Raw genomic sequence first — 11,779 nt, forward strand, 5'->3', positions numbered from 1 at the left:
ACGTTAAAAAAAAAAAGACGTTACATTGGATAAATGTTTTCTACTGGTTTAATTACCTGAAATTATATGTTATGAAATGGAATGGTTTTATTTTGTTAGCAGGATTTGCCATAGCAGCTACTCATAACCAGATTTGTATTATTACAGGCAAGAGAAAAAAAAATGCAATAAAAATAATGAAAGCTGAAAATGAAAGCTTACTTGTAGGTCAAATGAGGTGAGGAGAAACATTTTTATTATGTTGCAGTCCATTAAGTATACAATCTCTCTATTAGTGCATGGTGAACTGAATGTGGGCCATCAAAACCAGCTTCAGAGAGAAATGAATTGGTTCATAAAGGAAGGTTGTAAGGGGATTTTCATGACCACACTAACCAGTCCATTTAGGTCTCAAAAGACGGCAGTCTCATATATGAGAAGGAATGCAGGGGGGAAAAAAAAAAAAACGAGGAGCAATAGAAAGAAACCAAACTATTTAAAGAACTGAAAATGAAAGCAAAAAAGAAGTGTTAGAGCAAATGGATTAACTCCAAGGAATATGAATAGGGAATACATTTGTATACTTCAAAGTTTTTTAAGAAGGAATATTTCAATAGCAGAAACCTTGGTGGCACAGTGACTAAGAGACTGCTGTTAACCAAAAAGTCAGCAGTTCGAATCCACCATGTGCTCCTTGGAAACCCTACAGGGCAGTTCTACTCTGTCCTGTAAATTCACTAGGAGTCAAAATCGACTCGACGGAAATGGTTTTTTTTTTTTCTCAATTGTCAGTAGCTGTTTGTGACCTCTGAGCCCAAACAATACATATTGTTGTTAGTTGCCAGTTGAGTCGATTACTGGTACTAAACTTCAACAACAACTTTGGTCATAAAGTAGATTCAAATTCTGTACTGGGAAACGGAGCATCTTTTATGGAGACTCATTAAGTATTAAAAAGAGCTTAATCCAGGGATGGATTACCCAACAAGCAAGGTAAACATGGGTTTACTTGTGCTTGCTTCCTAATCTGTCGTGAAATTAGTACTTACTAAGTCGGAATTGACTCAATGGCACCTACTGACAACCACAATCACATGTAAAATTGTTCACTACAGATTAGTAAGTAACACAAGGAAGCCCTTGCTTACCTTGCTTCTCTGCCCGCTGCCCCTGAAACGGATTGTAAATTTGAAAAAAAGGCTTTGATTCTATAGGAAGGTGCTGTGAGGTTGGGAGAAAGACAGATGCCAGCCGTACCTAGAAGCAGAATCTTTGATGTGATGAAAAAATGTGAATTTGTTCACTATAGCTGATCTAGTAAGCAAGGTAAACTCTCTGCTTACCTTGCCTATTGGATAATCTACTCCTGGTTTAATCCTTTGATTTGGTTGAGCACAGGTTATTTCTTTTAGCTCATAACTGATGTGCTGTGATAATGAGTTCACAGTATCATATTTGGTTCTCAAGTACACCAGGTATCTTTGTAGCATGTGTTAACATTTTGCAAAATTTTATTATATTATGCCTAGCTGTGTTTATTTTAGAAAAATTCGAAGAAGCAGGGAAGCAGAGAAAAAAAATTATAAGACCTTCATCCTGTGATATTCTATGTTAATATTTTATATTATGTACTTCTAAATTTTCAGTTTCATATACATATAAATATACATATTTACACACACATACTTGACCTTGTTATACAAGATATCACAACAATTATTATTGGCTATTTTAAACATCTTTTAGTATTTGAACATCCCTCTGTTTTAATTACTTATCTTTGGCAATTATTTAACCTCTCTCCAGATTGATTTTCTCAGCCTTATTCATTATTCATGCAAAATATACTGAGCACCTACTATGTTCCAGTCAATAAATAACACAGACTAGGTCCCTGTTTTCATGAAGCTTACTTTGTAGACAGGCAAAACAAGTAGAAAACATCTCCATATAAAGATAATTAATAGTAATTCAGAAAGCTGTATATATAATTGCTAAGCAGAAAATAAAAAGAGGTAATGTGATGTGAGTGGGGAGTTATAGTATCTATTTAGGGAAGTTGTGGAAGTCATGTGTGTAAAATGTTTAGCATGATGCGTGGTTTATGTAAGGACTCAATGATCATAAGACATAACAAGAATTATAGTGATAGTAAGTGTAATACATTATGGTAATGCCATACATTGTAATATTATGTAATTGTTACACCCATTCTCTGTTCTCCTGGTGTCTCTGCCACCACCACCAGTTAGTCATTCTCCAGTTAATGCTTTTCCTTTTTTGATAAGCTCTAATTATACATATTTTAGTACTTTTTGTTTATAATTTTAATTAAAAAAATATATTGTATTTTAGGTGAAAGTTTACAGAGCAAATCAGGCTCCCATTTGTCAATTTCTACACAAGTGTTTCAATGATATTAGTTACTTTTTTCACAATGTGTCAACATTCTCTTTAACTGTGTTTCGGTTGTTCCATTTCCAGTACTCTAGTTTCCCTGCCCCCTTATCTTCTTATCTTTGTTTTAGAGTAATTGTTGAACTTTTGGCCTCATGTAGGTGATTTTTTAAAGGAATACTGTATTCATTGTTATGTATTGAATAGTGTCCCCCCCCAAATATCTCTCAACTTGGCTAGGCCATTGTTCCCAGTATTGTGTGATTGTCCACCATTTTGTCATATGATGTGATTTTCCTATGTGTCATAAATTCTCTCTATATGGTGTTAATGAAGTGGGATTAGCAGTGGTTATGTTAATGAGGCAGGACTCAATCTACAAGATTAGGTTGAGTTTTGAGGCAATTTCTCTTGAGATATGAAACAGAGAAATGAGCAGAGAGACAAGGAGACCTCATACCACCAAGGAACAAGAACCAGGAGAATAGCGTGTCTTTGGACCAGGGGTCCCTGTGCTGAGAAGCTCCTTGACCAGGAGAGATTGATGACAAGGACCTTCTCCCAGAGCTAACAGAGAGAGAAAGCTTTCCCTTGAAGCTGGCACCCTGAATTCAGACTTCTAGCCTCCTAGACTGTGACAGAATAAATTTCTCTTTGTTTAAGCCACCCATTTGTGGTATTTCTGTTACAGCAGCACTAGATACCTAAGACAGAATTTGGTACCAAGTGTGGAGTGCTACTCTAACAGATACCTAAAATGTGGAAATGGTTTTGAAACTCTGAATAGGTAAAGTACTCAGAAGGAAATGAGGAGAGCTCTTAAATTGGAGATGGTGCAGATGGTAAGAAGCAGCAGCAGAGAAATGGCAGCAGCAGAACCAGAAGACCAGTGTGAGACAGTGCTGGAACCAACCCTCAGAGCAAGAGAGCTGAGTGCCTTCTGGCAGAAGCATACCAGTAGAGTTGATTGCCTCCAGGCACTTATTGGTTGAGCTAAAGAGCTTTGGAAAACTTGCCTGAGTAGGGCAGACTCCTGGCTGCCCAAAGGATCAAGGGGCCAAGAGGCCAAGGACCCACGAAGCAGAAGCTGAAGAGACAAGGATCACAGGAAGCAGAGCTGCCTCACTCTCAAAGGGTGGAGTAGCCACTCAGATGGACTAGGAGAATGGGGCCACCCAAAGCCGAGGGAGCAGAGTTGTCCTTCCAGTGGGCCTGGAAGGTGGAGCTGAAGCCCAGAGCCGAGGGGCCTCCATGCAGAATCCAGAGAGTGTGGCCAATTCCTAGAGTCTGGAGGGCAGGGTCATTGTCTAAATGGTCTCAGAGAACAGAGAATTATGGTCAAGCCTTGAGGCCTAATGTAATGTGTTCTGCTGACTTGCTTGGTAACTATTATCCCTTCTTTCTTTCCAGTTTCTCCCATTTGTAATGGAAATGTCTAGCTTGTGCCTGTTCCACCACTGAACTTTGGAAGCAGATAACTTATATTCTAGATTTCACAGATGAAGAGGAGTTTTTGGATTTGGGACGTGGAGTTAGATTAAAGCTTTTGCTGTGATAAAACAAAAACCAAACCCAGTGCTGTTGGAGTCAATTCCGACTCATAGTAACCCAATAGGACAGAGTAGAACTGCCCCATAGAGTTTTCAAGGAGCACCTGGTGGGTTCGAACTGCCGATCCTTTCGTTAGTAGCTGTAGCACTTAACCACTATGCCACCAGGGTTTCCTTTGCTATGATATGATGGGGCAAATGTGTTTTACATATGGCAAGGACATAAAGTTTTGAGGGCCAAAGGGTGGAATGACATGAATTGGATCGTGTCCCCCCAAAATAAGTGTCAACTTGTCTAGGCCATGATTCCCAGTATTGAGTGATTGTCCACCATTTTGTCATCTGATGTGATTTTTCTATGTGTTGTAAATCCTACCTCTATGGTTTTAATGAGGTGGGATTAGAAGCAGTTATGTTAATAAGGCAGGACTCTATACAAGATTAGGTTGTGTCTTAAACCAACCTCTTTTGAGATACAAAAGAGAGAAGCAAGTAGAGACAAGGGGACCTCATACCACCAAGAAAACAGTGCTAGGAGCAGAGCGCTTCCTTTGAACCAGGGGTCCCGACATGAGAAGCTCCTCTGCTGGAGAAGATTGTTGACCAAGACTTTCCCCCAGAGCTGACATAGAGAGAAATCCTTCCCCTGGAGCTGGCACCCAGAATTTGGACTTCTAGCCTCCTAGACTGTGAGAGAATAAATTTCTCTTCATTAAAGCCATCCACTTGTGGTATTTCTGTTATAGCGCACTCGATAACTGAGATACTCACGGATAGTGTATCCTTTATCTTGTGTGCCAATCTGTTATTTTGTTAAAAGGTGACCTCAGGGGATAGTTTCAGTTCAAGGTTTAAAGAGTATCTCGGGGTGATGGTCTCAGGGAGCCCTTTAGCGTCAGCTGGTCCAGTAAGTCTGGACTTTTTAAGAATTCAAGTTCTGTCCCACATTTTTCTCCTGTTCTGTAAAGGTCCATCTATTGTAGCCCTGATCAGAACAGTCGGTAGTGGTAGCTGGCTACCACCTATTTCTTCTGGGCTCAAGGTAGATGAGGCTGTGGCCTGCGTAAACTATTAGCTCTGTATACTAGTTTCTTCTCTTAGACTTTGGTTTCCTTCTTTCTCTTTTACTTTTAACAGGTAGAGATCAATAGTTTTATCTTGGATGGCTACTCACAAGCTTTTAAGACTCCAGACGCTACTCACCTCACATGAGCATGAATTTTGTGATGGCAATTAACTGAGTTGTCTCAAGAGATAATTTTAAATTTCTTGAGGGTCAAAAATAATCTTGTAAGTAAATCACTTAAAAATGGATTTTAAGTGAATAAAAGCAAGTGGACTTGACTGTCATAAACAGTAAAATTAATTCTCATAGCAGTCTAAAAGTTTTTTTCAAAGTAATGTAGGCACGTAGTTGAATTAGGTAGTTTTCAGAGACTTCTAAGGAAAAACTATCTCCTGCACCAACAACTGCCACCCTCCAGTTCTCCCCAAAGACAGCCACTTACACCTCTTTTAGCTGTTTTATTTTCCTTTTTGATTCGTCAGAATATTTTTATAATGCTACGTAATCAATTTTGCATATCTATCAACAACCTCTGAACAGATAGTTGAGGACTGGCTTTTATTGTTTCACCCCTTTCCACACAATTACTTTCCTCCTCCTCCCCCTTCTGCCTAATAGAGTTATATCACAGTTTTGGTTACATCGTTCATTACAGTTCACTTTTAAAAACTGAGTAAGAATTTTTACTGCAGACTTAAGAAGTGAGTATATCTCTTTTTCTTGTGCAATTTTTTTTTCAGGCTTAATAATTTTCCCATTTACCTCATTTTATATGTACCTATCTTTAAGCTTTGTCCACATATTTCATTATATTTGTTATAAACACATTGAAATATTTTCCAAAAAGTCAGCTTATTGGCTCATTATCAGTTCTGCATTTTCATGGTGGCCATCGTTCCAGAGACTTCAGTCCTCTCATACCTGTCTGGACTGCTTCATCTTCAGATTCCATGCTCAGTCACCACTTGAGAACCCTTTGCTCTCATCATGGGAATTCTATTTTCCTCTTTCCTTTGTTACACCCTCTTTTGCTTCTGTCTGGAAGCACATCCTCCAGTGATTCCTAAGAAAGAATAATGAGAAGTACGTTTGTTTTTGTCTTTTAAACTTGATTGATAGGTTAGCTGCATCTAGATTAAAAAAAAAAAAAAAAACCCTCAGAATTTTGTGAGCATTGCTACAATATTTCATTGTTGTTTTTAAAATCTAGTGAAAAACTGAGTTTTATGCCTTCTGGAGTCACTCATTTTAATTTTTTAAAAGAGTTTTTAGAATCACTTTTTACCCCTAGTGTTCTGAAATTTTATGATGTATTTTGGCAATGGATTTTTATTCTCTCTCTCTCCCCAGGGCATTCTCTGTGTCCTTTTAATTTAGAGACTCAGTTCCTTCCATTCTAGAGAAATTTATTAGTGTTCTGGTAATTTCCTACTTTTTTTTTTTTTTTTTTAATTCTCTTTTTGGTACTTCTTTTGTTCACATGTTGAACCTCTGTCAACCATCTTATTTTCTAATCTTTTCTATTTTCCTTTGTTTTGTATTTTTGGTCTTCTATTTGGTATTTGGGAAATATTCTTAAAATGATTTTCAAGTCATTATTCTGATTTTTTAAAATCTCATCCACACATTTTTGTTTGTTTTTTAAATATACTTATTTAGTAAGAGTTCTTTTCTGTACTTTGTTTCTTTATCATATCATCCAGTTTTTCCTTTCAAGAATGTGCTACCTTCTATGATCTCTCTGAGAATAGTAGGCCTTGTTTATTATATTATCTCGTATATTCCGTATTGTCTCCATTTCATGTTCTTTCCTACATTTATTTAGTACTTTTTCTTTCAGACCATTGCAGTTGAGACACACCTAACAACTTAATTTGTGTAAGGCCTAGTTTGAGCAATTTGATATAGTGGCACACAAATATGAAGCACTGGACTGCTAACCAAAAGGTTATCGGTTCAAACTCACCCAGAGGTTCCTCAGAAGGAAGGCTTGGATATGTCCTTTCTAAAGGTCAGAGCCTTAAAAACTCTATGAAGCGCAGTTATACTCTGTAACACACGGGGTCCTCATGACTCTGAAATGACTCTACACGCAACCAGTTTGGTTATTGGTGTGTATACAGCAACTCAACTGCCTGGCAGATAATTGTCTCTAGAAGCCAGAAGCCCCACATCAGCCAGACTCACTGACACTTCACTTTCTACCCTGTTCCCAGAGGCTAACTTTTATGACTTATTATGAATTGAATTGTGACCCCCAGAAAGATATGTTGAAGTCCTAATCCCTGTACTGGTGAATGTGACTTTGGAAATATGGTTTTTGTTTAGAGATATTATCAGTTAAATTAATGAGATTGCACCAGAGTAGGGGAGGTCTTAATACTTACTGAGAGGTAGCTTATAAAAGGGCAGAACAGACATGGAGACAGAGTCACAGGTGGGGAAAACAGATGCTATGTGAAGATGCACCTAGAAGTCAAGGAACATCAAGAAATGCCCGGGACTACCAGATGCTAGAAGAGATGAGGAAGACTCTTCCCTTAGATCTGACAGACCGTGGCCCTGCCAACACTCTGAATTCAGACTTCAAGCCTCCACAACTATAAGACAAATAAATTTCTGTTCTTCAAAGCCACCTATTTTTGGTATTTTGTTATGACAGCACTCGGAAACCAAGAAACAACCAAAGGCTAGCCATTCTGGCACAGGGATGGTGGACTTACAGAAGCACTATAATCAGAGACACCATCTGTCCACTGGGAGACTTAAGGGTCAAATGAGAGATCACAGAAGTTTGCCTCTCACTTCAGGAACATGCTGAGATGCATTCATTGAATCTTAGGCAAAGACAAACCTGATTTTTTATCATTCAGGAGAGAAGGCAGCTTGCCATTTTGGTCACACTTATGAGAACTAGGCACTTCCAGGAAAGCCATTCTAGGGACCATGCAAACAACCATCAGAGGCGTAATTTTCTACATACATTCCGATAAAGTCAAATAGAGTCTGTCCTAGCCTGATCTGCCCTTTGATCACATAGCCAAAGGGGGAAAAAAAATCAGAGCACTTCATCTTAAGGAATGAGGGACAGTTTAGTGTACTCCAGTTTCAGACTATTTGGGTATGAAGCCAATGCCTGTATGAAGCTGGCTGAGTTACTTAACCTTTCAGAGCCTCAGTTTTCTCATCTGTAAAATGGGGATAATAATATCTAGTTTGTAAGATTTTCATGAGGATTAAATAAGAGGATCTATTTAAAAACTCTTAGCACAGGGCCCTAGTAAAATCCCAATAATTATTGACTATCATTATATGTATTAAAGGACAGGAATGAAGAGGGGAAGTGATTCAAGTTCAGCACAGGATCAGTCACTGAACATATTCTTTATTTTTGTCCCAATGGAATCAGGCTATTGAGAAGGTTGTTCTAAGCCAAGTCCTTGGTGCTGGGCGATTATGAAGCTAAGAAGACTTCTCTAGTGTTTTCTCTAGTGAAAGACAGAGCTTAGGATGAGCCAGGAGTTAGACTTATGAGTGCTGTAGACAGGGGCATTGATAGCCATTGTTGAGGTATGAGCAGACACTAGAAGTAGACATTCCTGTGATTTTGACAGTAACAGAAGTCATCACCACAGTGAGCCACAGCGGAAAGGGAGAAAAATATAAAAACCTCAGGCTTGTTAGTCCATGGAGCATAGAAGAGCTATCCTGAGAGGATTTCAAGATCTGTTTGGGTGGCATGTTAATGCTGGTGGTAGTGGTGGTAGTGCTGGTGGGTAGGAGTTATTAGCATTGCAGAAGAATAAATGCATAGGTGTGGGTGCAGCCTGGAAACGCTGTACTTCTTTGTGACTATTACTATGATCCTATTTTTTACGCTCAGAATGAGATTATTTGGTTTATGATGATTATAAAATAAAATGGACTCTTGTCCCTATCAGAAGTTAGTAGAAGAAATTGAGTTGAATTTCTTTCTTACTGTCAAGTACTCCACGATCCCTTCAGGGCATATTTGAGGTCTTCCTTGTGTCTTTGGTTCAAGAGTTTTGTTGAACTACCTTATTGGTAAGAACCTCAGATCCCTGGATCTCATTCATTATTTCTACAGACCTGTGGAGTTTGCTATGAAGTCTATACTGAGATCTGAACGTTGACTATTGTATATATTAACCCAGAATGTGGAGGATATTATTCATTTTGGTTTTCAATAATGTCCTGGGTTACACTGGTTTTTGTAGCCTGAACCACTAGAAGAAGAAATCCTATAGCGGACATCTCTCTTGCACAATTTGGTTGAAGCATTGTTAATGCTCGTAGCCTCTGGGGGTAGAATTCTTCTACCTCATGTGCTTCATTATGATGTGACGATCACCCCATGACCTAGGCATGCAGGAAGGTTTAATTTGCTCTATTTCACCTAAGGGGTCCAGTATGAACTTTTCTGGCCTAGTGGCTGGAGCTGAACTTTGTTATCCTGCATTCCTGTAACATTGCTCAATTTGTATGTTCCTGCTATGTGATTGGCTAAGAAATGGTTGCATGCTCTCAGCCATCATTTTGTTTTCATCTTTAGCAGAATTAAATATAACTATCTCATATGAGAATTTGGGTAATATAACAATGTTGGAAAAATCTAGGAGTCATCTTCAGTTTTCACCCATCTTCTTCAATCTCACCACTAAACCCCCATTCACTATCAATTTGATGTCTAATATTACCCATTCTAATTTTGCAATAGATTTTGCATTTTTCCTGCCACCACAATCTTTGATCTTGTTTGATTATTGCAATAAACTCCTCAGTGGTTACCCTGCTTCCAGTTTCTCCCATCTTCATTCTAAAATACATAGTCAACAAATTGTATTCCTAAGACACCTATCTCATCACACTGAAATTTATCAATATTTAATATTTATAATTAAATGCAGAATAGAGTAGAAATACCTCAGTATGGCATTTGACACTTTTAACAATCTGGTCTCAATTGAACTTTTTAATATTATTGCTCACCATCCTGTCTCCTTCTCCCAAATGACTAGACACTTTTTCTAGTTACTTTGCCTTCCCAAAATACAATGAAAATATCCTGCTCTTTGAACCAGAAAGCCTTTGATGTACCTGTTATTGACCTATGCATTTTTCAAGATCCAATTCAAATGATCTAATACATAAGAATTGCTCTCACCTGTAGCAATTTTTTGAGGAGTCCCTGTGTAGTGCAAACAGTTAATATGCTTGGCTGCTAACTGAAAGGTTGGAGGTTCTGATCTACCCAGGGGCACCTTGGAAGAAAGGCCTGGTGATCTACTTCTGAAAAACCAGTCAATGAAACCTATGAAGCAGAGTTCTGACACACATCAGGTTGTCACAAGTTGGAAGTGACGCCACAGCAACTGGTTAAATAGTTGGTAGCTGTTGTTTATCTTCCTTTATACCACAGGTTACCTTGTTTTAGACTTTAAAGGCTAGACTTGCATAGGCTGGTTTTCCTGTCTGTCTTACTGGATAGTGAATCCCTTGAGGCAGAGGCAATGTCTTATGTATCTGGTTGATCCCAGTTGCTTAAATTTACTTAAATAGGCTCTCAGTAAATGCTTATTGAGTTAAATTAACTGTGTTGATTTGAGTCACCTTTACATTTTGGGCTTCTGAAAAGACATGGTAATTTTTTAAGTCCATGAGTAATGCAATCTATAAAAGTTATTTCTCATCATTCTTGCTTCAGTTTCCACAAATGAGGCTCTGAAAAGCCAAATACAATTCTAAGATCATGGACTAGCCACTCAAAGTTTTAATTCAGAAATTTTATAATCAAAATTTGAAATAGCATAAATTTAATTATACAACAAACATATATTGAAAACCTACTATGTATCAGGCATTGATGTCAGAGATTTTATAATAAATAGTACAATTCCTTCTTTCAAGTTCTCACAATCTAGTGGAAGAGAGAGTTGAGTTTAGTCTAATCAAAGAGTGCTGAACACTTACTGTGAGGCGATATTGAGATAAGAAGATCTCGCCCTCAAGGAAGCTATAGACCAGCAGAGGGAAGTCAGATGCATAATAAATGGTTATAGTACAGTATGTTAGTATTATAATAGAAGAATACACAAGGGGGCTTTGAGAGACAAAAGAGAGTTGCCTAACTTACCTTGCAGTATTAGTGATAGCTTCCTAAACAGATGTGTAAACTCATAAATACTTTAAATAGCATAAGTGCTATTTATGGTAGATTCGTGTATGTTATACATAGGTTCAGGCAAGTCTTCATGTAGAGAAGGAGGAAGTTAAGCTGTAATCTTCTTAGGCTGAGTAATATTTAGCAAGAAATGGGAAAATGATATCTAAGAAGAGGGAACAGAAAGTACAAATGCAGAGGGGTATAAAAGAATATGACTTTATTTTAGAGAATGGTACCTAGGACAGTGTGATGATATAGTGGGGTAAATGGCAGGATATGAGGCAGGGAGAATAGAAAGGAGCAGGGTGAGATTGAAAATGGCCATGTGGGCCAAACTAAAATAGACAATCTTTTGGGGAACAAGGAGCACCCGCAGATTTTTTCTTTCAATTTTAACTTTTAATTGACATATAATATACTATGATGACTTAGTTATCTAGTGCTGCTGTAACAGAAATACCACAAGTGGATGGCTTTAACAAAGAAAAATTTATTCTTTCACAGTTTAGGGGGCAAGAAGACCAAATTCAGGGCACCAGCTCCTGAGAAAGGCTATCTCTCCATCTTAGGCCAGGCTCTCTAGTAAAGTGTATAAATATGTAT

The sequence above is a fragment of the Loxodonta africana genome, chromosome 4 (assembly GCF_030014295.1).
Source record: "Loxodonta africana isolate mLoxAfr1 chromosome 4, mLoxAfr1.hap2, whole genome shotgun sequence".
In the NCBI taxonomy this organism is placed as follows: Eukaryota; Metazoa; Chordata; class Mammalia; order Proboscidea; family Elephantidae; genus Loxodonta; species Loxodonta africana.